The sequence below is a fragment of the Anomaloglossus baeobatrachus genome, chromosome 1, assembly GCF_048569485.1.
Source record: "Anomaloglossus baeobatrachus isolate aAnoBae1 chromosome 1, aAnoBae1.hap1, whole genome shotgun sequence".
In the NCBI taxonomy this organism is placed as follows: domain Eukaryota; kingdom Metazoa; phylum Chordata; class Amphibia; order Anura; family Aromobatidae; genus Anomaloglossus; species Anomaloglossus baeobatrachus.
Window position 1 is genome coordinate 126,294,424 of NC_134353.1, and position 27,663 is coordinate 126,322,086.

The following is a 27,663-nucleotide window of genomic DNA, read 5'->3' on the forward strand; positions in this document are numbered from 1 at the left end:
CATATGTCAGAGTACAGTTACAATCAAAGCATGGGTTACAAACAGGCATACACAGTTCCAGCAGTTACCTTGTTGCGTCTGGCCACAGGGGGGCGCTGTAGACCAGGTTTCCAGGAACTCCCTCACAGGTCTTTCCCAACCAGGCCCCCGAGCAGAAGAACACTGGAAAATGGCCGAAGTAGGGTTATCAACCTGGGCAGATCCAGGTCCCCTCCTACCTTAGTGACCTCACAGGGAAGCACTGCCACTCCCCCTGCATGGATCAGAATTATCCAGCAAAGGGGATATTGGCCATAACTTTGCCTGGGAGCGTCGTAGGCGGACGACAATGCTCTCATTGTGACAGTTATGAATTTAGCTACAGAACGAGGGGACTCATGACCTGTCTACGAGTTCCCATATGGCTGATATCACGCCTGGGGTATTTCCCAAGCTCCCCCTTCCATAAAAAAGGTGTGCCAGCATCGTCCGCCTGCGCAAACACCATTTTTATGGTTGCCATATTTATCGGAGATATGGCTTGCGAGATATGAACCATTTTTTACTGGAGTCGTTCTGTCTGGCTACTTCCAAGCCTTGCTAATGAGATACAACTCTTGTTACAGGGGGACGGCAGGGAGTCATCCTGTGTCCATTGTCCTCACATCATCTCATCTCCATATCAGAGGAGATGGCTGTTGGAGGTGTAAGTGGGATGTGACACCTCCACAGATGCTGGACATTTGAGAACAAGCAGGGAGGGGGCACTGCCAGGGAGTGATGAGAGCAATTATGACTTCTAGTCATAATTCCTCTTCATATCCCAGGATTTACCTCACACCTCCCCCCTTTTGAGGGCGCTAGGGGGCAGCACACTCCGGTGTTCCCCCGTGCGCCCGTCCGCGACCTCTCCTTGTCGGGACAGCCCGTCTGCGTTACCGTGGTCACGGCCCCTTTTGTGGCGAATGGTGAAGTTGTATTGCTGGAGCGCAAGGCTCCATCGCAACAATCGCCCATTCGTCCCAGAGACGGTGTGCAACCAGCTGAGGGGATTGTGGTCCGTCTCCACGATGAAGTGGCGCCCGTATAGATAGGGTTGCAGACGCTGCAGGGCCCACACTATGGCCAGGCACTCCTTCTCCATCGTGGAATAGGCAACTTCCCTTGGTAACAGCTTCCTGCTCAGGTACAAGACTGGGTGCTCTTGGCTCGCAGAGTCCACCTGGCTGAGCACCGCACCGAGGCCGAAGTCACTGGCGTCGGTCTGTACTACAAACGGCCGCGTGAAGTCGGCTGCCTGTAGCACGGGCGGGCTGGACAGGGCGTCCTTTAGGGCCCGGAAGGCTGTCTCGCAGTCCATTGTCCAATCGACTGCAGAGGGCAGCTTCTTCTTGGTGAGGTCCGTCAAGGGCTTTGCCAGGCTACTATAGCATGGAACAAACCTCCTATAGTACCCAGCGGTCCCCAAGAAGGACATCACCTGCTTCTTGGTCCTGGGGGTGGGCCAGGATGCGATGGCTTCCACTTTCTCAGGCTCGGGCTTCAGTGTTCTCCCACCTACCCGGTGACCGAGGTACTGGACCTCGCTCATGGCCAGCTGACACTTTCCCGGCTTGATGGTCAAACCTGCCCGGTGGATCCGCCTGAGCACCTGTGCTAGATGCTCTAGGTGGTCCTCCCAGGTGGGACTGAAGACGGCAATGTCATCCAGGTACGCGGCCGCGTACCCTTCAAGTCCCTTGAGCAGGGTGTTGACCATCCGCTGGAAAGTGGCAGGGGCATTCCTCATCCCGAATGGCATCACCGTGGACTCGTACAGTCCAAATGGGGTAATAAAGGCAGAGCGTTCCCTGGCCTTGCGAGTCAGGGGGATCTGCCAATATCCCCGGCTCAGATCCATGATGGTCAGGTACTGAGCCCCGGCCAACTGATCGAGCAGGTCATCGATGCGTGGCATTGGGTACGCATCGGCGACCGTGACAGCATTGAGCCCCCTGTAGTCCACGCAGAACCGAGTGGTTCGGTCCTTCTTAGGGACGAGGACTACAGGCGAGGCCCAAGCGCTGTTGGATGCCTGGATCACCCCCAGCTTCAGCATCTCGTCAATCTCCTGGCGCATGTGTTGCTGCACCTCCAGGGAGACCCGATATGCTGAACGCCGGATCGGGGGATGATCCCCAGTGTCCACGTGATGGACAGCCAAGTCAGTCCTTCCGGGCTGGTTGGTAAACAACCCCCGGAAGGGGTGTAGGGTGGCCCACAGCTGGGACCGTTGGTCCTCCAAGAGCTGGTGGCCAACCTCCACATCCTCAATGGATCCGCCTGCCCTAACCTGGGCTAGCATATCCAAGAGGGTTTCCGCTTCTCCCTCCTCGGGCAGGTTGCACACGGGGAGCGCACATGCCTCCCGCTCATGATGTGCCTTCATCATGTTCACATGGAAGGGCTTCCGCCTTCCACGGGCAGGGTCCAGGGTGACCAGGTACGTTACAGGGTTGAGCTGCTGGTACACGAGGTATGGGCCTTCCCAGGCTGCCTGAAGCTTGTCCTGTGGTACGGGGACCAGTACCCACACCTTTTGACCCACTTGGTAGGTCCTCTCACAAGCGTTCTGGTCGTACCAACGCTTCTGATCGGCCTGGGCTTGAGCCATATTGTCGTGTACCAGTTGCGTCAAGGCCTGCATTTTGTCCCGGAAGCGCATGACATACTCGATAACCGACACTCCAGGGGTGGCCAAATCCCCTTCCCAAGCCTCTTTCACCAGAGCCAGGGGGCCCCGCACACGTCGCCCGTACAGGAGCTCAAACGGTGAGAATCCTGTTGAGGCCTGTGGAACCTCCCGGTAAGCAAATAACAGGTGTGGGAGATACCGCTCCCAGTCACGCCCATGGGAGTCGACCAACATCTTAAGCATCTGCTTTAAGGTGCCATTGAACCGCTCACACAGGCCATTAGTCTGTGGATGGTACGGGCTGGCCACCAGATGTCGCACCTGGACCTGCTTACAGAGGGCCTCCATCAGCTGGGACATGAATTGGGTCCCCCGGTCAGTGAGCATTTCCTGGGGAAAACCCACTCGGGAGAAAATCTCCAGCAATGCGGTGGCCACCTTGTCAGCCCGAATGGACGACAAGGCCACTGCTTCTGGGTACCGGGTGGCATAGTCCACTACCGTCAGTATGAAGCGTTTCCCGGAGCTGCTGGGGATGGCCAGCGGGCCGACCAGATCCACAGCCACCCTCCTGAAAGGCTCATCGATGATGGGCAGAGATACCAGTGGGGCTTTGGGGCGTGGCCCCGCCTTCCCCACTCTCTGACAGGTTTCACACAAACGGCAGTAGGCAGCCACATCGGCCCCCATTTTTGGCCAGTAGAAATGCTGGTTTAACCTGGCCTTGGTCTTAGCGATCCCTAGGTGTCCGGCCATCGGAATCTCATGTGCGATCCGCAACAACTCCGTCCGGAACGGATAGGGTACCACCAACTGTCGGTCCCTGGGCCACGCCTCCGGTGAACCCTGCTGGACCGTGGCCCGGTACAGCCGTCCTTGGTCCCAGACCACTCGCTCCGGGTCCGAGTCCGAGGGAGGCTGTGCCGCCTGCTCCTTAAGAGCTTTCAGGCTGTCGTCAGCTTCTAACGCTGCCTGAAACCCCTGACTAGATGTGGCCAGAATCGACGAGACTGTCACATCTTCAGTCAGTACCCCGGGACCTGTGTCCTGGCCTCCACCTGACTCGGCTGCCACTTGGTCAGAAGGGGAAGAGCTATCGGACCTCCGGGAGGCCCCTTGGCTTCCAGCACTCCCACTGCGGGTGACAGCGGCCACAGCCGCTGCGACCGTGGGTCGTGCCTGCTCCTCCTCCGTTCCTGACCAAGTCGCCGGTTCAGGCAGACCTACCTGGCTTCCTGACACCCCGGTTGTGGGGGAACCATGCACCGAGATCTTACCTGGGAGCACTTCCGCTCCTGGACCGGCCCCAATCTCACCTGCCTGTTCCCCTCCTGCAGCAACAGAACCCCGCTGTGAAATCTCTGGGGACCCCACATTTGCTGTGGTAGCCCCCACCCCACACACTGGTCCTCCCCCTGCAGCACCCTGCTCTCTGCTTATCCCTGCAGAGGGCAACAGATCCCAGCTCACAGGCTGATTACTTGTAGAGGCATTGTCACACCTTTCTCTGACCCCCTCCCCTGTCACAGCTGCAGCTGTGTGTGTGTCTATGGTGTCTATGCAAGCAGAAATATCAGAGTTCACTCCCTCCTCCCTTACATCATTCATAGATAACACATTAACATTGTTAGGAGTCATGTCAGTACGGGCTGAAGGTTCAGCCCTTGGGGGGGGCCCAAACTGGGAGGTTATCTGCCCCAAATCTGTCCCAAGTAGCACGTTTGCAGGGATCCGATCAGTTACCCCCACCTCCCTCACCCCCCGCCCTGCGCCCCAGTCCACATAAATGTCAGCAACAGGCAGCGCCGGGTCAGTGCCTCCAATCCCGGAGACAGCGAGGGTTTTTCCAGGGATCAAGTCTTGGGGGGACACCATCTCAGGCCGCACCAGAGTCACCTCCGAGGCGCTGTCTCGCAGTCCTATGGTCACAGACCGGCCGACGGTGACAGGTTGGAAGCTGTCCAGGGACCTACCACCACCCCCACCCACACAATACACCTTGGGCGGCCCTTGGGACGGGGACGGAGCCGGGGCCTTGGGACGCTGAGGGCACATGGCCTTGAAGTGTCCAGGTAGGTTGCACTGGTGGCACCGTCTTGGCTCTGCCACGGGCCTGGAGAGGGGAGTTGAGGGGGACACCCCCTGCAGTCTAGGGGCAGGTGGGGCAGTCGCAGAATTCATCTTACCCCCTCTCCAGGTGCTGCTGGTGGCTGCTCTCCTGGCTTCAGGGGCCCGGTTGTTGGTGTAGTCATCGGCATGGGCAGCTGTAGCCGTGGACCCCTTTGGCTTCTGGTCTCGGATGAACTGGCGGAGATCCTCAGGGCAGTTCCACAAGAGTTGCTCCGTGATGAACAAGTCCAGGATCTCCGGTCCGGTGGAAAGCTGCAGGCCTTGGGTCCAGTGGTCGGCAGCTCGGGCAAGTGCCCGCCGGTGGTCAGCCCAGGAGTCCTTTGGTCCCTTCTGTAGGCTCCGGAACTTCTTGCGGTAGGACTCTGGAGTGAGGTTGTACTGTTGGATCAGGGCCCGCTTGATGGTGTCGTAGCCCTGATCTGCCTCAGCAGGCAAGTCCCCAAGGACATCTAGGGCCTTACCCCTTAAACGGGGGGTCAGGTATTTGGCCCACTGGTCCTTGTCCAGATGGTGCTGCAAGCAAGTCCGTTCAAAAGCAGTCAAGAAAGAGTCCAAGTCTCCATCCTTCTCCAGCACTGGGAAGTCCTCAACACGGACCTTTGGAAGTTTGGTGTCTCGAAGGTCACGTGTGGCTGATGAGGGCCGGAGCTGAGCTAGCTGCAGCTGGTAGTCACGGTCTGCCTGTCGCTCTCGCTCTCGCTCTTCACGCGCTGCCTGCCGCTCTCGCTCCGCAGCCTCACGCTCTGCGTGCCGCTCCGCAGCCTCAGCGTCACGCGCTGCCTGCCGCTCTGCCCTGCGCTCTGCCAGGAGTTCCTTGTAGCCCTTCTGGTCTCCAGCCTGGAGAAGGGCCATAGCCATTTGAAGAAGGCTATCCGAGCCTCCCAGGCTCGGTGGAATGGCACGTGGTGATCTGCGGCACGCTGCAGAGCTAGGCGATTCACTGTCCCTTTCAGAGCGGAGGGCTGGCATCTGGCTCGTTGAGGAACCTTGGGTGAGCTGCTCCTCATCTTGTCCATAATTGCCAGCTTGTGCGCTGTCCTCTGCAGAACGGTTTTCTGGCGTCGAGCTCCTGGAGGACTCGTGGGCAACCTCCTCATTGCTGTCCACAGCACCGTCCTCCCTCTCTTCGGCTCCTGCCTTAGCATTGGCCAGTTGCATAGCTCTGCTCCTGGTGCCATCAGCCATTCTTGCAGACTTTTGGTCACTGACACAGAACTGACACCTGATGCCTCCACACACCTTACAGTATCTGCACTCTGACACTCTAGTGTTGAGCTAGTCTGAAGACCCCAGCAGCCACAGCTGCTGCAGGCAGTCTTTAGTGTCTGGGAGTATGGGTCTCACACTCACACACACTATTATCTCGATCCCACCGCTATGCCACCAATATGTCACAAACCACCGGGGGGGTCACTCAGAAATCCCCCGCGCTGGCTACCAGTACGTCACAATCGGGGGGTAACAAGTGGGGGTCACCCCTCCTTTATACCTCCCGACCGACAGACAGAGCACGTGACGCGCTCTCTAGCGCCCCTCTTATAGTCAGGCCAATTATGGAATTGCCCGACAATAAGCAAGGAGGCCGCTATACTACTTATGCCGATTATTGAAGGGTCCCCGGTGAGAGTAAGGTATATATTCCCCCGACCTCTGCGGGCGGAATATATAAAATCTCCCCGAATCTCACTGGCCTCCCCACAATAATCCTTGGCACAAACTCGCTGCCACCAACCGCTTCACGGTAACTATTAGCCGAACACACAGACGTGGGATTCAAGATCGAGATAACAGAACAGCCCAAGATTAATTATATAATTTAATCAGCCTAAAGCACACTAGAAACTACAATATATACAATAGGGAATCTACAGAATATACATATGTCAGAGTACAGTTACAATCAAAGCATGGGTTACAAACAGGCATACACAGTTCCAGCAGTTACCTTGTTGCGTCTGGCCACAGGGGGGCGCTGTAGACCAGGTTTCCAGGAACTCCCTCACAGGTCTTTCCCAACCAGGCCCCCGAGCAGAAGAACACTGGAAAATGGCCGAAGTAGGGTTATCAACCTGGGCAGATCCAGGTCCCCTCCTACCTTAGTGACCTCACAGGGAAGCACTGCCACTCCCCCTGCATGGATCAGAATTATCCAGCAAAGGGGATATTGGCCATAACTTTGCCTGGGAGCGTCGTAGGCGGACGCCAATGCTCTCATTGTGACAGTTATGAATTTAGCTACAGAACGAGGGGACTCATGACCTGTCTACGAGTTCCCATATGGCTGATATCACGCCTGGGGTATTTCCCAAGCTCCCCCTTCCATAAAAAAGGTGTGCCAGCATCGTCCGCCTGCGCAAACACCATTTTTATGGTTGCCATATTTATCGGAGATATGGCTTGCGAGATATGAACCATTTTTTACTGGAGTCGTTCTGTCTGGCTACTTCCAAGCCTTGCTAATGAGATACAACTCTTGTTACAGGGGGACGGCAGGGAGTCATCCTGTGTCCATTGTCCTCACATCATCTCATCTCCATATCAGAGGAGATGGCTGTTGGAGGTGTAAGTGGGATGTGACACCTCCACAGATGCTGGACATTTGAGAACAAGCAGGGAGGGGGCACTGCCAGGGAGTGATGAGAGCAATTATGACTTCTAGTCATAATTCCTCTTCATATCCCAGGATTTACCTCACAGTGACGTTTATCTGTCCTAGGATTCTGTATCCTGACAGTGCCAGTCCCATGGAAGCAGCCGACCTGCATCTCCCCAGCGACCGTGTTGAACGCCCTGGCCCACGGAGTTGCTCTACTCTGTGTCTGAAACTGTTCTCCTTGTAGTTGTGTTCTGTGCTGTTGCCCCCAGCCTCTCACACCGGCTGTTTACCTACTCTCACTAGGTCAACCTGCTCTTCCCACTGTGTGCTCCTGACTCCCCCTGGAGGTTGCTTCTCCCTGACCCTGAGTCCCCGATTCCAGTGAATCGAGGAGCCCCTGGTGCGGTGGCGTCCTGTAAACCTACCGCTGTAGTGACCCCCTACTGTGATCCGACTCTGGCCCAGTTCCCATTGGGGAGGGCAACCCACAGACTGTATGTTTGTGTAAGTAGTACACCCTAATGGGAGTGCAGTACCCTGTGGCGCCTGAAGCCGCAGGGGCGCCACACAAGCACCGAGGCCACATCAGCACACGAGTTCGCTGGAAGGTGACTCCAAAGGACCAAGGGATAGAGATTCACGCCACCCAAAAGGGTCCGCGGGCACTGGCACAGGGCTCTGTGTGTGAGGGTGTAAAGCAGGAGGGAGAAGCAAGCGCAGGAAGACGACCAGGGAAGGTGCACATAAGAAAAGTGCACCGGACTCGACCTCCGAACTACCCAGACTCGACCTCCAAACTACCCGGGATTGGCTGGAGCCCATCACAGTGAAACCCCAGCACTCCAAAGGCAGTCACTTGCATGTCGTGTTACCTTGGAATCTGCTACAGTGAGTAGAAAAACCTTGAGACTGTATCCCTGTGTCGCTCCGTTATTCATCTGCGCCTCCAGCCCTGCATCCCTGCCATCACCTACTACTACCCCTGGGGCCCAGCTCTACCTGTGGGGAGCTACACCAACCAAGCTGTGTCACCATCTGCCCCAGAGGTCCCCATCCCACAGCAGCGGCACCTAACTTGCCGCATACCAATGGTGGCATCACAAATAAACTGTCATCATTCCCTTCCTACTTTCTAAACGACACCGCCGGGGTCACGGAACCGGGCCTCACCACCGCTGTGTCCCAGGAGCAGAACCACGGCCCGGTAACGAGGACAGTATAGAGGAGGACTGAGAGTGGAGCTTCTCCTTGTCAGAGGCTCTGCTGCTGTTAAAGCTGCCATGCCCTCCTTCCTCTCACTTTGCTTTCAGTCCCGACTACTTCTAGTGACAATGTGACAGGGAGGGAGAGGATAGTGTGATTCATGAGAGATACAACAAACAGAACAGTGCCCATGTCTCCGGCAGAGACCCTTCTAGCCGCAGCTCCAACAGAAACCGGAGAAGCAGTGGCCCGTGACGGCATCATTTACAAAGTGCAGCAGAGTGGGCCCCTACTTCTGCAAATTACGCTGGAACAGCCCCTGCTTCACCTTTCTGCAGCTACAGATGGACTGAGTTTTCAACAGTTGTCTCCTTCAAGGCCGTGGTGCAGCTGATAACCCCAAGAATGGGGCTCTGCAGAGATGCAACTTAAACAAAGTGAAGGTTCGCATGCTCTACCTCTGCTTCATTTAATATCTGTGGAGCTGCTGTACTCTGCTTTCTCCGATGTCCTATTGACAATGAATGAAGACGTTGAGTATGAGCACATCCACTCCATTCAAGACTAGGCTGCAGAGGACCATTCTGGAGGTTCTTTCTCAGGAAGACCGGAATTCCCAGGAATAGGACCAATCAGGAGCAATCAGCATGTTATCCCCTATCTTGGGAGTTTGGATAAAACCCATCTAAATATCCAAAATATTGAAGAGGAAAGAGTAAAGTTATCTGTTCTAAATTGGTGACTTTCTTCCTAAGTGGAGATGAATACCCCAGAAAAGTGTGTGGACAAAGAAATCCACTAGCTTCTGAATCATTAATGCAACCTAAATTACTATAATAAAAGATAACAAATTTATTGTGGACCTCTGTATATATTTAAAATCCAAAGGAATTGTGTCACAATTGGTGTATGAATGTAGTAATATACCATGGATTCAATACATACTATTACTATGCCAAAGGAGCACCAAGCAGCTGCAGTCTGCTCCTGGTTTGTACCTGTAGATATGAATTAATTGCATTTTGAGACGTTATTCTTGATTTAAAACACAACTAGTTTTCTCAGCTTGTCTCACACCAGCCTCATTTCCTCTGACAAAGCCAGAGTTCTGGTGAAACGTGTTGAGGAGGAGGTTATATTTTAAATCAAGAAATGTGTGTAAAGTGTGATTAATTGAGAGATGATAGCAATACATTCTTATACATTCATACACTAATTGTGACCAACTACTTTGTGATTTTAATGCTATATAGAGGACCACAATAGATTTGTTATATTTTATTATGGTCATTAAAAGTTATTTTTCTTAATGGTTCAGAAACAAGTGGATTTATTGTACTCTTAATGGGCATATAAGAATATCATGAATACAGTGGAACCTTGGTTAACGAGAACAATCCGTTCTGGGTTTGTGCTTGTTAACCAAGTTACTCGTTCAGCAAAGCAAGATTTCCCATAGGAAATCATTGCAATGCAGACAATTCGTTCCACAACTTGTTAAATGTCCCATTCTGGTCCCCTGTTGTGCCATTCCACACATGCACAAACTCACACAAACACGCACAAACACACACACACGCACACACACATATTATGCTCACCTTACCTTCCGTTCAGTCGCCAGCCTCTTGGGTCTTGTAGTTCGCCGCAATGGATTTCTCCCTCGTCGCAATGCACCGGCAAACTAGAAGACCCTGGAGGCCGGCAATGGAACGGAAGGTAAGGTAAGCATAATACTGTTTGTGCGTGCGTGCGTGTTTGTTTGTGTGTATTTTGTGTGTGCATGTGTGTGTTTGTGTGGACTGCAACAGTGGGTTAGAGCACGGTGGATGTACGGAACCGGAAGTGTGTGCGGTGAGTATTTTGCTCGCACAGCAAAGCTTTCTCGTAAACCGAGTTACAAATTTACAGAAAGCTTTGCTTGTTAAGCGAAATTCTCGTTAAGTGGGTTACTCGTTAAGCGAGGTTCCACTGTATAAGGTTTTCCACAGCCAAACCATAGGGAATTAAATTTTTAATCATATAACTATAGTCGTGGAAGTTACATATCTTGTATACCAAACTGTTGGGTATTTAGTTTATTTAGTGATTTTTATTTTAGTCTATATTTGTTTTGGGTCTGTGGCCTGTTCTCTGTATTAGCTTCATTGTGTAATGAAGAGGTGAAAGATACTATCGTGTTTCCTCGAAAATAAATCCTAGCATGATTTTACAGGGGTTTTAGAGTATGCTTATATATAAACCTTAAATATAAACCTACTCCAAAAATAAGCCCTAGTTACAGTCACAGACAACATTAGGGTAGTCAAACTGCACAATTTCTTAGGGCCCCCACTCTCATAGGGACCCCAACGTTTTTATTTCGAGGTTAAGATAGTCTAAAGGCCCTGTCACACGCAGAGATAAATCTTTGGCAGATCTGTGGTTGCAGTGAATTCATGGACATATTGTTCCATTTGTACACAGCCACAAACCTGGCACTGATTCTCCACAATTTCACTGCAACCACAGATCTGCCGTAGATTTATCTCTGTGTGTAACAGGGCCTTAAGACTCATACTAGGGGGAGATTTTAATATCACGTTAAACCCAGTACAGGACACTTCATCAGGCACTTCTGCACACCCTCTGGCGGCCCTCCGCAAGTTGCAATGCATGTTGCACGAACATCAGTTAGTGGACACTTGGAGGCTACTGCACCTGTCCGACAAGGACTATTCATTTTACTCGGCTGCACTTGGAGAATACTCTAAACTTGACTACTTTTTTTATAAAACATAAGGAGCTCAATAGGGTTTCACAGGCCCAAATAGAGAACATTACCTTTTCTGACCATGCACTCTGCACGGTAACTGTGTCACTACAATCCCCGGACCAACATCAATGGCAGTGGAGATTGAATGTATCCCTCTTGAAGGACCCTGAGGTCCTGCAGATGGTGCACAACTCCTTGACAGAATACTTCACAGTGAATTTTACTGGAGATACCTCACCAACTTCAATCTGGGAGGCCCACAAATGTGTCATTAGGGGAGTACTTATTCAGCAGGGGACGAGACGGAAGAGGGAACAGGAACTCGAGATCATCAAGCTTTTAACGCAACTGAAAGATCTAGACACCCGACACAAACAGATGTAGGAGGTGCCCTTTCAAAGTTCGCGACGAATTGCGGAAATTGCTTAACAACAAGGCAAAGGGGGTCCTTACCCGATGTCGCAGACACTTTTATGAATACGGGAACAAATGCAGCGAGACATTGGCAAGCGCTCTTAAGGCCATGTACCGCCCCGCGGGCTTGGCTGCGACCGCCGAGCCGCTCGGATCCGTGCTTGTACTGCGGGTGGTGGCTCGAGCCTCTCACGGACCCGGGGGTCACGTCGCTCTGCAAGGGAGTTGGCGCTACATGCGGGGATTTGGGTGAGGAAGTCCACGGCCGGGGCTGCGGTGGTTTGGTTTTGGATGTTAGTTCGTGACGCCACCCACGGGTTGTGGTGATTGTAGACTCCACCGCTGCGGTGAAGGTATGGGGGCTCCCGTGAGCGGTGTAATGGTGCAGCTGAAGACTTTGCCTCTTTCTTCAAGCAGAAGATTGACAACATCAGAGCAAGCTTTGGCCCACAATCACCACGGCCCCTCATCATAGCTACTCAGCCCTCTTCCTCCAAATCCAGCTTCTGCACCATGACAGAAAACAATTTTTCGACTCTACTCTCAAGATCACATCTAACCACCTGTGCACTGGACCTGCTCCCATCGCACCTCATCCCCAACATCACCGCAGTCCTCATCCCAGCCCTAACCCATCTCTTCAACCTATCACTAACAAGTGGTGTATTCCCCTCATGCTTTAAACATGTCTCCATTACACCCATCCTCAAAAAGCCCTCCCTTGACCCATCCTCTGTGTCAAACTATCGCCCCATATCCCTTCTCCCCTATGCCTCAAAACTACTGGAACAGCATGACCATCTTGAACTGTCCTCATACCTCTCCTCCTGCTCCCTCTTTGACCAGCTACAATCTGGCTTCCAACCACATCACTCTACTGAAACTGCTGTAACCAAAGTCACCAATGATCTACTAACTGCCAAAGCCAAGCGACACTACTCTATCCTCCTCCTCCTGGACCTGTCCTCTGCCTTCGACACAGTAGACCATTCCCGCCTACTACAGATTCTCTCATCTCTGGGCATCACAGACTTGGCCCTATCTTGGATCTCCTCATACCTAACCGACCGAACTTTCAGCATCTCCCATTCTCACACCACTTCCTCATCTCGCCCCCTATCTGTCTGTGTCCCCCAAGGCTCAGTTCTTGGACCCCTGCTGTTCTCCATCTACACCTTCGGTCTGGGACAGCTCATAGAGTCCCACGGTTTTCAGTATCATCTCTATGCCGATGACACACACATCTACCTCTCTGGACCTGACATTACCTCTCTACTAACCAAAATTCCACAATGTCTGTCTGCTATTTCATCCTTCTTCTCTGCGCGATTCCTAAAGCTTAACATGGACAAAACAGAGTTCATTGTCTTTCCTCCTCCTCACTCATCTCCTCCAACAAGCCTTTCCATCAAACTTGATAGTTGCTCACTCTCCCCAGTCTCACAAGCTCGTTGCCTTGGAGTGACCCTCGACTCTGCTCTATCCTTCAAGCCACACACCCAAGCCCTCTTCACCTCATGCAGACTACAACTCAAAAATATCTCCCGGGTCCGTGCTTTCCTTAACCAAGAATCAGCAAAAACATTAGTGCATGCCCTTATCATCTCCCACCTCGACAACCGCAACCTCCTGCTCTCTGGCCTCCCTTCCAACACTCTTGCACCCCTCCAATCTATCCTAAACTCTGTGGCCCGCTTAATCCACCTCTCCCCTCGCTATTCCCCAACCTCGCCACTCTGCCAATCGCTTCACTGGCTTCCCATCGCCCAACGACTCCAGTTCAAAACATTAACCATGACATACAAAGCCATCCACAACCTGTCTCCTCCCTACATCTGTGACCTAGTCTCTCGGTACCTACCTGCACGTAACCTCAGATCCTCACAAGATCTCCTTCTCTACTCCTCTCTTATCTCCTCTTCCCACAATCACGTACAAGATTTCTCCTGTGCCTCCCCCATACTCTGGAACGCTCTACCTCAGCATATCAGACTCTCCCCTACCGTGGAAAGCTTCAAGAGGAACCTCAAGACCCACCTCTTCCAACAAGCCTACAATAGCCCTCAGTCCAGTACACAACTGCGCAACTGTACCGCCCCGCGGGCTCGGCTGCGACCGCCGAGCCGCTTGGATCCGTGCTCGTACTGCGGGTGGTGGCTCGAGCCTCTCACGGACCTGGGGGTCATGTCGCTCTGCGAGGGAGTTGGCGCTACACGCGGGGATTTGGGTGAGGGGTTCCCCGGCCGGGGCCGCGAAGGTTTGATTTGGGATGTAAGTTCATGACGCCACCCATGGGTTTTGGTGATTGTAGACACCACCGCTGCGGTGAAGGTATGGGGGCTCCCGGGAGCGGTGTAATGGCGCAGCTAGGTGTTGACCCCTCTGTGGGTAGGGGGTGTTGGTCCCGGGGCCCGATTGGCGAGAGCCGGGGTGCAGGGTGAAGTGGTGCGGTGCGGTGCGCGGCCCAAAGGCACTGGTGTACTCACTATGACACAAGACACTGGGGCCTCTGGTAAACCAAACGGAGTGATGAACGGGGCCCGCAGCCAGCTGCAGCTTCTCCCAGAATAGGTTGGTGGTTTCCGCCTTTCTCCTGCACCTCTGTGTGTAAATGTTTGACTCCTAGCCTAGACACCGGTAGTCCGCTCCCCGACTTGTATATGCCGAAGGAGCCCGTTTGCCCGCAGACGCTGGCCCTTTGGGTCTCTATGCTTTGGCGGTAGCTTTACCCTGTATGGTTGGGCTGTTGTCTTCTAACGGGGCTTGTGTGGGATAGGTCCTAAAGTCCAGTCCGCAATCAGTTGATTCGACTCGGCCCTATCGGTTCAGGGCTTTGTACTGGGTCTGAGTACCCCTCCTGGTGCTCCTGTTTCCAATCGGTTCCCCGGTTCGGTACCGGCGGGCCACCGCCCGACCCCGTTCCCTACAGTTCCACTGGCTGTAATCCCAGCTCCTGCAGGTGGCCACGACCATCTGCCTCCTTGCCAATGGTGACAGGGCTCCGATCCAGCCACCCGGTAGTCTCTTGGCAGACCTGGACACAGGACTGCCCGTGAACTTGACTGCTCTCTCCCTCCTCCTGACTACTCTCTCCTAGAACTTAAACTTGACTCCGTGTTTTCCCGCCTCCAGGCCTGTGACCTCCTCGGTGGGCGGAGCCAACCGCCTGGCTCCGCCCCCCTGGTGTGGACATCAAACCTGGAGGGTGGTGACAAGGTTTTTAGTTTGACTGATGTCGCCTAACCGGGAGGAGGGGGGGTATTGCGTGTGACTACCTGGGACGACCTGACTAGTCCAGGTCGTCACACAACCAGCTCTGTCCTCACCTATTGTACCATCACCCATTCCCTGTAGACTGTGAGCCCCCGCAGGCAGTGTCCTCTCTCCTCCTATACCAGTCTGTTTTGTACTGTTAATGATTGTTTCACGTATACCCTCTTTCACTTGTAAAGCGACATGGAATAAATGGCGCTATAATAATAAATAATAATAATAATGTGAGTTAGCCATAGATAACAAGCAGCCTTGTCCCCTGGCTTTGGGTGTGGGCATACAATGTCTTTTAGACATGTGCGCACGCTGATGAGTTTTTCAAACAGAAAACATTTACAGAGGTTTTCAAGTTTTTTTTTTTTAACATTTATGGCTTATCCTTAGGATAGGCCATCAATGCATGATCAGTGGGGGTGAAACACCCGGCACCCCAGCTGATCAGCTGTCCTCGTTGCTGGTGACAGCTGGAACTGCACAATTACGCACCGTTCCATCTACTGTATGGTGTAAATTAATAGGATGACGTAGTAAGACGCATCATCCACACGAAGAAAGAAGAAGGACGGCGATGGTATGAAGAGAGGAGGCACTGGATCAAGACCAGAGGCGCCCAATCGGATTGGACAGCCCCATAGGTGAGTATATTGAAAGGTCTTTTTTGCATTATGCAGAGCGGCTTTTGAACTTATATACAGCCTTCTAGAATACTCAGCAGTGGGCTTACAGGTGCTGCCATACTTTATATGGGGAAAACCTGGTGACAGTTTCCTTGTAACCACTTGGGTAATAGTGTGGGTTGCTGCAGCTTCTTAGTGGCTGGATGGGGACTACCTTGTCAACCCAGTGGTGCCCACATGACACCACTGCAGATGGTCAGTGGCTTTTAAGGCACCTAAGGACCTAACAGCTCCGTTTGTTCTTGTAGACCTGTGCAACCTTATAATGCAAAAACATTTTAAGGCACAACCACATTAAAGTCAATCAGCTCAGGTTACTGATGATGTGTGTGTTGGTTATAATACGAATGAACCCTTACCTTTAGTAAACAAAAGCGCTCACCTGCTGCAGAGGAATCTACTTTAGGCTCCATTAACACGTCCATGTTTCCGATTTGTGCTGTGTCCGTTTTCACAATTATTGGTGTAATTAATGGGATCTTCACACCTCCATGTTTTCACATGGACCATGTCCATGTGATCCACATGGAGACATGTCCGTTTTTTACCAGCAGCACGGATGAAACTTGTACAACATGGATGTCATCTATGTGACAACTGTGTTACATGTACTGGAAGAAAACACTTGACACTGAAATTAATTGTTTTAATGTGTTAGAGATGTACAAACATAGATGGATACAGATAGAAAAATAGATAAAGTTATAAATAAACAAACAATTAAATAAAAAAAACAACAACGTGGGGTCTCCCTCATATTTGATAACCAGCAAAGATAAAGCAGACAGCTGGGGGCTGGTATTATCAGGCTGGGAAGGTCCATGGTTATTTGGCCCTCCCAAGCCTAACAATAGCAGCCTGCAGCCGCCCCAGAATTGGCACATCTATTAGATGCACCAATTCTGGTGCCAGCTCTTCCTTATTGCCCTGGAGTATTGGCAGTTAGTAGTAATAGGTTAATGGGGTTGATATCAACTCTGAATTGTCGTCTGGCATCAAGCCCAGTGGTCAGTAATGGAGATGTGTCTATCAGACACCACCATTACTAACCCAATTAAGTGTAATGAGGAAAAAAAACACACACAAAAAGATATTTTAAAAAATCATTCCCTGACTCTCTCTCTCTGGTTCACCAATTTATTAAACAAACAAACAAACATGCAGGTCCGAAGTAGTCCACGGTATCCAACGTAATCTGCAATGGGAACCTGAAAGATATAAAAAGGAGTGGTAAAGAAGTAAAAACAAGAGATTCCCTAATTCGCCAATTTTTTATCAAGTAAATTTCCCCCTTCCGATGTAATCCAGCCACTCCCACGAGTAGCAACCGGACCTGGTGCACACTGCAATCTGCTGACTTGGGAACTGTTCTGAGCGGTGATCTCAGGAATGTCACTGTCCATCAATAAGTGGTGACATCAGGAACATCCCTGCTTATCACAGTGATGAGCAGTCATGTTCCTGACATCACCACTCATCACAGTCCCTAGGACAGCAGAGTGCTTCGTGTGCCGGGACCGCATCTCCTTAGAATAGAACGCTGTGTATACAACCTCTGCTATATTCACACAAGGGATCATACAACTGGGAAAAGACCATTCAGAAATTAGAACATATACAGTTAGGTCCAGAAATATTTGGACAGTGACACAATTTTCGCGAGTTGGGCTCTGCATGAATTCAAGTGCAGATTGTAACGTTTAATTTAAAGGTTTGAACAAAAATATCTGATAGAAATTGTAGGAATTGTACACATTTCTTTACAAACACTCCACATTTTAGGAGGTCAAAAGTAATTGGACAAATAAACCAAACCCAAACAAAATATTTTTATTTTCAATATTTTGTTGCGAATCCTTTGGAGGCAATCACTGCCTTAAGTCTGGAACCCATGGACATCACCAAACGCTGGGTTTCCTCCTTCTTAATGCTTTGCCAGGCCTTTACAGCCGCAGCCTTCAGGTCTTGCTTGTTTGTGGGTCTTTCCGTCTTAAGTCTGGATTTGAGCAAGTGAAATGCATGCTCAATTGGGTTAAGATCTGGTGATTGACTTGGCCATTGCAGAATGTTCCACTTTTTTGCACTCATGAACTCCTGGGTAGCTTTGGCTGTATGCTTGGGGTCATTGTCCATCTGTACTATGAAGCGCCGTCCGATCAACTTTGCGGCATTTGGCTGAATCTGGGCTGAAAGTATATCCCGGTACACTTCAGAATTCATCCGGCTACTCTTGTCTGCTGTTATGTCATCAATAAACACAAGTGACCCAGTGCCATTGAAAGCCATGCATGCCCATGCCATCACGTTGCCTCCACCATGTTTTACAGAGGATGTGGTGTGCCTTGGATCATGTGCCGTTCCCTTTCTTCTCCAAACTTTTTTCTTCCCATCATTCTGGTACAGGTTGATCTTTGTCTCATCTGTCCATAGAATACTTTTCCAGAACTGAGCTGGCTTCATGAGGTGTTTTTCAGCAAATTTAACTCTGGCCTGTCTATTTTTGGAATTGATGAATGGTTTGCATCTAGATGTGAACCCTTTGTATTTACTTTCATGGAGTCTTCTCTTTACTGTTGACTTAGAGACAGATACACCTACTTCACTGAGAGTGTTCTGGACTTCAGTTGATGTTGTGAACGGGTTCTTCTTCACCAAAGAAAGTATGCGGCGATCATCCACCACTGTTGTCATCCGTGGACGCCCAGGCCTTTTTGAGTTCCCAAGCTCACCAGTCAATTCCTTTTTTCTCAGAATGTACCCGACTGTTGATTTTGCTACTCCAAGCATGTCTGCTATCTCTCTGATGGATTTTTTCTTTTTTTTCAGCCTCAGGATGTTCTGCTTCACCTCAATTGAGAGTTCCTTAGACCGCATGTTGTCTGGTCACAGCAACAGCTTCCAAATGCAAAACCACACACCTGTAATCAACCCCAGACCTTTTAACTACTTCATTGATTACAGGTTAACGAGGGAGACGCCTTCAGAGTTAATTGCAGCCCTTAGAGTCCCTTGTCCAATTACTTTTGGTCCCTTGAAAAAGAGGAGGCTATGCATTACAGAGCTATGATTCCTAAACCCTTTCTCCGATTTGGATGTGAAAACTCTCATATTGCAGCTGGGAGTGTGCACTTTCAGCCCATATTATATATATAATTGTATTTCTGAACATGTTTTTGTAAACAGCTAAAATAACAAAACTTGTGTCACTGTCCAAATATTTCTGGACCTAACTGTACTTGAGGGTTTCAGCCATTTCCCCATAGTGTGAATGTCTGTCCAGTAGTCAGCATCATCAGTGGTCTCCAGGGTCATCAAAGCTACTGTTTTATTTCTGGCATAGCCCTACTCTCCCCAATGCCTGCAGGATGGCCCTTCATTGTGGTGCATATTATATATAAATTGTAAGAAAATATGGTATCTGTAATCTCTTAGATCGGATATGTTTCACACTGGATAGTTCTTCTGCCTCTTTGAACTTAGTCTGATGCCGTCAGCGAGATGAGAAATGAATTTATACATGTCGTCCATACTTGTCAATCACAGTGGTTGGCCAAAGGGAAAACTCTGCAGAAGCTTATCCAGTGCACAAGTTCCAGATACTCAGCTTTATGGAGTCTCCCTGTCTGAACTAATATAAAATCTTTCATCTCACATATTGAAGCCATATGGGATTAGGATTAAAATATATTACATGTTGTATCATCCTGGAATGTCAGGTGCAAAATAATATACATGCCCTCCGAATCTAATGTGATAAGTCAAACATTTGTATCTGTAAACATCTACCGTATATGTCCACTATGTATTAGTTATCAAATCCGGGACTGGAGAAAAACAGGTTTAACACCGCGCTTGAAGACCACGGACATCAGTGTTGAACACACAATTCTTTTATTTTACTTCGTTCCTACGCGTTTCGGAGACCACAACTGCCTCCTTCTTCAGGGAAGGGCTGAAGAAGGAGGCAGTTGTGGTCTCCGAAACGCGTAGGAACGAAGTAAAATAAAAGAATTGTGTGTTCAACACTGATGTCCGTGGTCTTCAAGCGCGGTGTTAAACCTGTTTTTCTCCAGTCCCGGATTTGATGTCTTGCTTGTACAACAGGGCTGCTGCTGGACCACCTTAGCACTCGCCTATGCCATTAAAGGGGTTGTGACTGGCACAACCCGACCAGGTGAGTGCACCATTTCCTTATACCTCTTACCCAGTAAATCGGGTAATACCCTATTGCGCCTTCTCTCTCCCATCTTTAGTTCACTATGTATTAGTGGCAGATATTCGATGAGACATTGTAGACATCAGATGGGAAAATCAGAATTAATGATGGCAATATGGAAGATACACTGGGGACAGAGGTTACAGTAGTAAATTTCATATGACCATAGTGATGCCTTCATCTCAGATTTAGCATCCAGTCCCAGGGGCTTTATGCTCTGATTGATATTGGTGGGTATAGGTGAAATAGATGTCTTGTTCCATTTTTATGTGGATGTAAGCATTTAAAAACTTTCATACATATTACATATCAATTTAATGTCATAAGGTTTGATTAATGAAGATTATTGTTCCTGTTTACTAGGTCCTCTATAGATCCTGATATTGGGACTCCTCTGTCCCCCATTCTCAGCAGAGTTGGCTTCATATAAGTGGTCATTCTCCACTGAAGTATCTGAAACCTCTGTGTCCACCATAGGCTTTTGTATCTTCATAGCTAATAAGGAAGAAACATAATGAGGAAGAAAAAAAGGGTCTTGTTATCCCCATTCTTAGAAATAAACAGACAGATCAGATCCCTCACTAATCAGGCATTTATGGTACAGTGTTATGTGGTAAGTCTTTTAAAGGCAATTTGTCAGCAGGTTTTTGCTATGTAATCAGAGAGCACCATAATGCATTGATTACAGCAATATATCATTTACTAGGCTCCATGTTGCTCTTTCAATGCAATCAATGTTTTATCAGCAGGAGATTATCACTACTGGCATCCCTAGGACAATTGGCCTCCCTAATCCATCCATGCCCTACCACTCATTAGCAACTTTATGTCACTATGCAACGTACACGAAAGTCACACACACAGTTTCACTGACATGTTAAAGGTGCGTATGTCCCTCCGTGTGCCGTGATTTTCTCACACATGTCATTTCCCTGTGCTATCCGTTATGATACACGGAGATCAGGCACTTATACTCACATGTCCATACCATTGCTCTCCGTGGTGCTGATCTCTCCCATGATGCTGTGCCCGGCCGCCACTGTCTCTCCTCTGCAGCTACTTCCGGGTCGGCTGTGCAGTGAATATGTATGAGCATAGTTAGCCGGCCTGGAAGCAGAGACAGTAGCGCTGGAGGCGGGTGAATTTAAAAAGCTTTTTATTTTAAATGTACGTGTTTTTCTAGTACGTGTTACATGGATCACACCATAGTGTGGTCTGTGAGACATCAGTGATCCCAGAAAAAAATGGACTTGTGTCTGTGCGGAACACAGACACGCATGTACGCCGCATGGAAATACGTCAGTGAGAAATTGCAGAGCCATTTATTTTAATGGGTCTGTTTATGTCCGTGATCCTGGTACGTATAAAAACTGCAACATACATACCAGAATCACGTGTCAGAATCAGAATCAGAATGACGTGTGAAGGGGGCCTAAACTTGCGTTGTGGGTGGGGTTATACACAGCTCAACAACTGAGCTCTGCTAGATCTGCAGGGAAAACTGTGACTTTATCAGAACTGCTGCACCCAGTAAAGTAAAATAAATAGTCTCTATCCCTACCTCATGCTGCTGTCAGATTACATAGCAAAAATCTGCAGACAGTTTCCCACAATTTGATCTATTTCCACTCTCACTAAGCACAATGATGCTGCTTACATAGAGTGGTGAGCAAATTATTGAAATTAGGTGGCCATGAGCTCAATTTATAAATCACTTTCTTATAGGATTCTGGCTTAAAAATGTTAAAATGTTGCAAAAATTTGGCACAAGAAGCAGGTGCTCGGAAATGTCAGTACTTTTGTCATTTTTACACCAGCCTTGGTCGGCTCCACCATCTTTTTCAAAAGAAGGCAAAGCATCACAGAAGGGGGCATTGCTGATTACGTCTGGCAAATTCATCATAATTTATGGAAAAAGTGGCACAAATTAAGGCAGAAATATACTTCAGTCTCTGTGGTGCGATGGCACATGGCAGGAGAAATAGGGGCCAAATTCATTAGGAGACTTATGCCTCTTAAGAATTTTGGTGCATCTTTCACCAGTGCTCTGTTCATGAAGACAGACTTGTAAACCATCAGTGTTCATTAGTCGGGACCCCAATGTTTTTATTGTGTATATAAAAAAGGTATTACCAGGACTAGGACAGTGTCATTATCTAGTCACTCTAGTTGAACCCTTTTAGCTGTATATTGTCTGTTTATCCTGAGCTCTCTCGTTCCTCACTAAGGTATTGTATATGTTCCAGACTCCACCTCCCGAAATAACGGCACAAATGCTCCGTGATGATGGAAACAGTACATGACAGCAGTTTATTAGAAACAATGTTTGACCATAGCTGGTATAAACCACATTCTAACCACAAATTGCAATAATTGAGTGGCGGTCTTGGAAGGCCTTTATAACTTTAGGCTGACAATATAGGTCAACATATCACAGTCCTCTTACCTGGTTAAAATAGGACCACCTCCACCGGGATGCACTTAAATCTTCACCCATGATAGGCATTCAAAAGCCATCATCAGAACCGCTCCCGATTAACAATAGCCATTCAAAACCTCACCGCCTGCAACTGGAGTGACAAAAATATATAAAACATAAAGTATCATCCCTATAACCACCGTAAAGTCCAAACCAATTGGGGCAGGTGTACTATCTCTTGTTTGATGTGGCCTGAGCGGGAAGATGTGACTGGACCCTCATCCTATGGTTCTCCTTATAAAGCATGTTGAACACAACGTCTTTTAGACACCGGCGCAGCCAGTGAGTATGCCCAGTCAAAGCAGCTTCAGGAAAGCCCTAGAGTCGTTATCCTAAAGTGGGTTCATAAGTGGTTTTGCCATAATTCTTGAAGCAGCAAAAAATTAACATGTCACTTCTTTTAACAACTTCAGGGTTTCTCAACCGTAAAGAAGTTTAAAAGAAGTAACAAAAGATAGAACATGTGCTCAGCAACGTGGTTTTGAGATTGCTGTGCACTATGTTCATTTATGGGATGCATGTGCAGTGATTTTTCAGGCAGATTCTGGGTTGAAACCACCTGAAAAGACATTTTTGTGCACATAGTCTAATGCGGGCTTTACATGAGACGAGCTATCGTGCTATGCATCGTCGGGGTCACGGTTTTCGTGACGCACACCCGGCATCGTTCACGACGTCATCTCGTGTGACACCTCCGAGCGACGCAGTATCGCTCACAAATCGTGAGTCGTGTACTCGTCGCTTAGTTTTAAAAAATTGTTTAATTAAAATGGCGCCGGTTGTTCATTGTACCCGGGGTAGCACACATTGCTCCGTATGACAACCCGGGAACGATGAACACAGCTTACCTGCGTCCCGCGGCTCCCGGCGGCTATGCGGAAGGAAGGAGGTGGGCGGGATATTTACGTCCCGCTCATCTCCGCCCCCCGCTTCTATTGGTCGGCGGCTGTTTGACGTCGCTGTGACGCCGAACGTCCCTCCCCCTTTAGGAAGAGTATGTTCGACGCCCACAGCTAGGTCGCTCAGCAGGTAAGTACATGTGACGCAGGTTTCACGACTTTGTGCGACGCGGGCAGCGATTTGCCCGTGACGCATAAACGACGGGGGCGGGTACGATCGATCGTGAAATCGCACAATCGGTCGTCTCGTGTAAAGCAGGCATAAGGTACCCCTCGCTCTTTCTTCCAATATTTACACATCTCCCATCTGCTTTTATATGCCCTAAAGTTTTGGTCTCTACTATGCCTTGGCTCAATCTTACCCTGCCTTTAATAGTAATTCATGAACTGCCAAAAAGACCAACTAGAAAGGTGGACATCTACCAATGTAGATTACTATACAATTTATAGCTTTTGAAAGGCAGGATGGAAAGTAAAGGGCGTTTTTGGCTTGATTAACTTTAATAATAAAACATAGGATCCTCCCAATTTTTGATACCCAGCAAAAGCTAAAGCAGACAGCTGAGAGATCTTATCATGCAGGGAAGATCCTTGGTTTTTGGGGCCTTTGCAGCCAAAAAATAGCCGCCCCAGAAGTGGAGTATCACATTAGATGCACTAATTCTGGCGCTTCGCTCACATCTTCCCGATTGCCCTGGTGCATTGTCAATCGGGGTGATGGTAGTTGGTGTTGATGACAGTTGTCCAAAAACAAAGCTGGCATCAAGCCCTGGTTCTATTAACAGAGTGGTGTATACCAGACACCCCCATTACCAGTAGGTAAAAAAAAAACAACACAAAAAAATCTTTTTTTTTTTTTTAAACATTGCTTGACTTTGTTCCTGGTTCACTTATTTACTAAAAAACAAACAAACATGCAATTCTGATGTAGTCCACAAATAGAAACCTCTAAAACATAAAAAGGAGGGAAATTAAAACAAATAGCAGTCCATCATTCACCAATTTATTAGAAAGCAAAGTTCCCACGCAGGTCCCAGCGCTTCCCATGATGTTCCCCGATTACAACAATCAGTCAATGGAGTATTGTTTTGACACTCCATAGACTTTGAGCAGCAGCCACTCCAGGCTCACGCTGTGCTCCAAGAGACCCAGTGATTGTGAAGAGCAGCAACGTTACTGACGTCACCACTCATCAGAGGCATTTGGTTCAATAAACATGGACTTTCCTTGCCTGATAATATCAGCTCACAGCTGTTTGTGTTTGCTTTGCTGGTTATCAAAAAATAGGGGGATCCCACTTTTTTTATTCATTTTTTAATAAAGTTAATTCAGCTAAAACACCTTTTATTGCCACATGTAAGGCAATAAAGGGTGCAAGTGTATAATATGTAGGTGGTTGTATATTTCTATAGCACCAGAATATCTACTGTATCTATTCGACCTATCTATCCTTATCTTTATATCAGATTGCTTTATTATTTATGACAACTGGCGTTAAGGTACATAGAGTATGTAAAAGATTATATTAAAAATGCATGGCATAAGCATGTCATACAGATGCTAGGCATGAAAAAAAAAAAAATCAATCGTACACTCGCATAGCATTCACATGAACGACATAATGAGATACGCAGGTGTGTCACCCAGGGAATGAGGTACTCGGTCCCGGGCAGTTCACTATTTAGGAATGTCACTTTGATGGCCGTTGCCCGGTCCCGTGCCCTGGGTCCTTTTTGAAAAGGGGTTATTTACATGGGAGATGAGAGTCATTTATGTGACGCCACCTGCGGATTGCGGTTAATAGGATGGGACCATTTGTGAGATGGGAGCTTTTGCACTTTATAATGAAGGAGACCACACTGGGGTTGTAATGAACAGTCTCTACTCACTTTAACCTGTGGACGGCTGGTTCAGGTCCCTGTATTCCAGTGCCAGTATAGTGACTCGGTTGCTCCGTCCCCAGCACTCTCAGTGTAGTTGGGAACCCGAAGCCTGGAACTTTGGGGGTCCCCCAGCTGTGATACAGCGGTCTGTCCGTTCGGCTGGCATTGTGGACCCTGTGGGGAGGTATGTGTCCGAACCCCGATCCTTGCTTTACTGCTGATGCCCCCGGATCTGTAGGTCAGTGAGGGCCTTGGAGAGCCCTCACCGTGCAGGAATTTGCCAGGCTGTGTGAAACTGTCGCCTGACCTAGATCCCTGTGCCCCGTGCGTGCTTGGTTCCAGTGGTGCTCCCTCGTACCGTCCCTGGCAATTTCTCTCTGTTCCAGAGGTACTTGTTTGCTCCTATTCTGGCAACCTACTCCTGTGCCCCCGGGTCACCGTTACACAGACCCAGCTCAAGGCACGTCTGCTCCCTTCACTACATTCTCACAGACTGACTTGCCCACTCCCATCAGGCTGTCTAGTCCTCTGGCTCCGCGCTCTAGGTGGCCATCCTCCAGTGTCTGACTAGTGAATGCCCTTGGTGTGGGAACTAGGATTTTGGAGTGTGCAGGTGTTACTGGCTCTTGTGTTCCTGGTCCCAGAGGGTAGGCCCTGCATCCTTGTGGGGATGCAGCACCTAGTAGTGCCCTGAGTGGCTCAGGGCGCTACACAGGACATTCGCCAACTATTCTGAGTGATTTTATATACGCATATGTGAGCGATCCCTTAGGCTGGGGTCACACTAGCGTACAGCATCCAATGGCTTGAGTCACACTTAAGTGTGACTTGCGTGAGGATCACATTGTATTGCCCGGCCAGTCGCTCTCCTGGCAGGAGAGTGTCAGTTGCATAGAAATACATGAAGCTTACACGCTTGGGTCAGGAGAGCCACAGGCCAGTCTGGGCAATGCCATGCAATCCTCGCACAAATGTGAATCCAACCGATGTGAGAAAATCAGATGTGATATGCTAATGATGCTCAGATCAAACTGAGCGTGAGCCGAGTGTCATTTACTATAATTTGACTAGTCTCTCCATCTTCTCCATTGCCTGTCTCTGCGTATATCGGACCGTACATGGATGTCATCAGTGCAGTCCGATGTTTCACTCGCAGCCATAGACATGTGGGACGCCCTGGCGCCGCCAGGTGGTCACACACACAAGTAGGCCCCCACATAACACCTTCCCTCAAAGGGTTACACCAAGCCGACAAAACCCTAGTCACCTCCCCCAGGGTAGGAAAGGCACACCAGTGGGCGGGACCAGACGGAAGGAAAACGCCCACCTAGGGTTCTAGAGAACCCGGGGCGGGAAAAAGAGTAGATTGAAAGTGGAGTTTGAAGGCAGTGGCAGTTCAGAGTGGAGTGGAGTGGAGAGTTTAGAGAGGAGAGGAGAAAGTAAAGTTGCAGTGGAAGCCAGAGAGAAAAGGCATCGGGGTCGGAGCCCCGGCGTACTGGCTAGGTGGCAGACGGTGGTCCGTGTCTGTCAGGAGACGGGAAGACGGCTGCCGGAGATCCGAGGTGGACCGGGACAGGATAGGAGCCCACCGGTACCGACACCGGAGAACTGACCCGGAAACCGTGCACAGAGGGGGTACCTGGACGATGAAGCAGAGACCGGAACCACTGGTTTTGTTAATTCACCAGTTGAGGACAGGATTACAGGTGTTGTCCCATCCAAAGTCCCAAAAGAAGCAGACCGGCAGCCTACCACGGGGGATAGGGCATCCGCCAGGGCCCCTTTAGATCCCACGGGTCAGCATCTGCGGGCAAGGCTCCCACCCGTAGTTCTGGGAGCGGACTCCCGAGTTCCATACCGAGAAGTCCAAAGAGAACTAAAAATAGTGCAGAGGAAAGTGACACAGACCATCACCCTAGGTGGGGGACCAGAATACACCCGGCCGCGGCGGCCGGCCACTGGCACCTTGGTTTACCGTTGTACTTGTGTGATTCATTTGACTGAGTATACCAGCCTACCCCGGTCCGACCGGGCGCGCCGGCCCCTGCAACCACCATCCTCAGCACAAAGACACTGGGCCCCGGGGCATCCATCCCTACCCACGGAGGGGTTAATATCCAGCTGCTATCCCATCGCCCCCAGGTGCTCCCCAACAGCAGCGGTGGTGCAACATCTCACCACACACCGTGGGTGGCATCACAAAGTGCTCACAGCAATCCCCGTACATATACGTCCCCTATTATTTGAAGTGTCCGCGCGACCCCCGGATCCGGAAGATCCCTCGAGCCACACTGCGGATCCGGATCCGAGCAGCCCGGCTGCTGGCGTGGGGGCGGCACACATGTATGTGTGTTCATGACCCGAGACACGCTACAATCTTTTCCTCAGTCCAATTAGAGTTAAGGAAAAACTGCATCATTGACTAACATTGAGCCAATGGCAAGGTGAGATTTTTCTCATTGCACTCGTCCAATGTAAATGCTAA

At 49.7% G+C, this 27,663-nt stretch overlaps 1 protein-coding gene across 1 annotated transcript in view; it reads left to right on the forward strand.

Moving 5' to 3' along the window:
* The window catches only part of SLC10A4 (solute carrier family 10 member 4), a 56,815-nt gene that overhangs the window by 17,303 nt on the left and 11,849 nt on the right, over positions 1-27,663 (forward strand). The gene's annotated exons all lie outside the window — the stretch shown is intronic.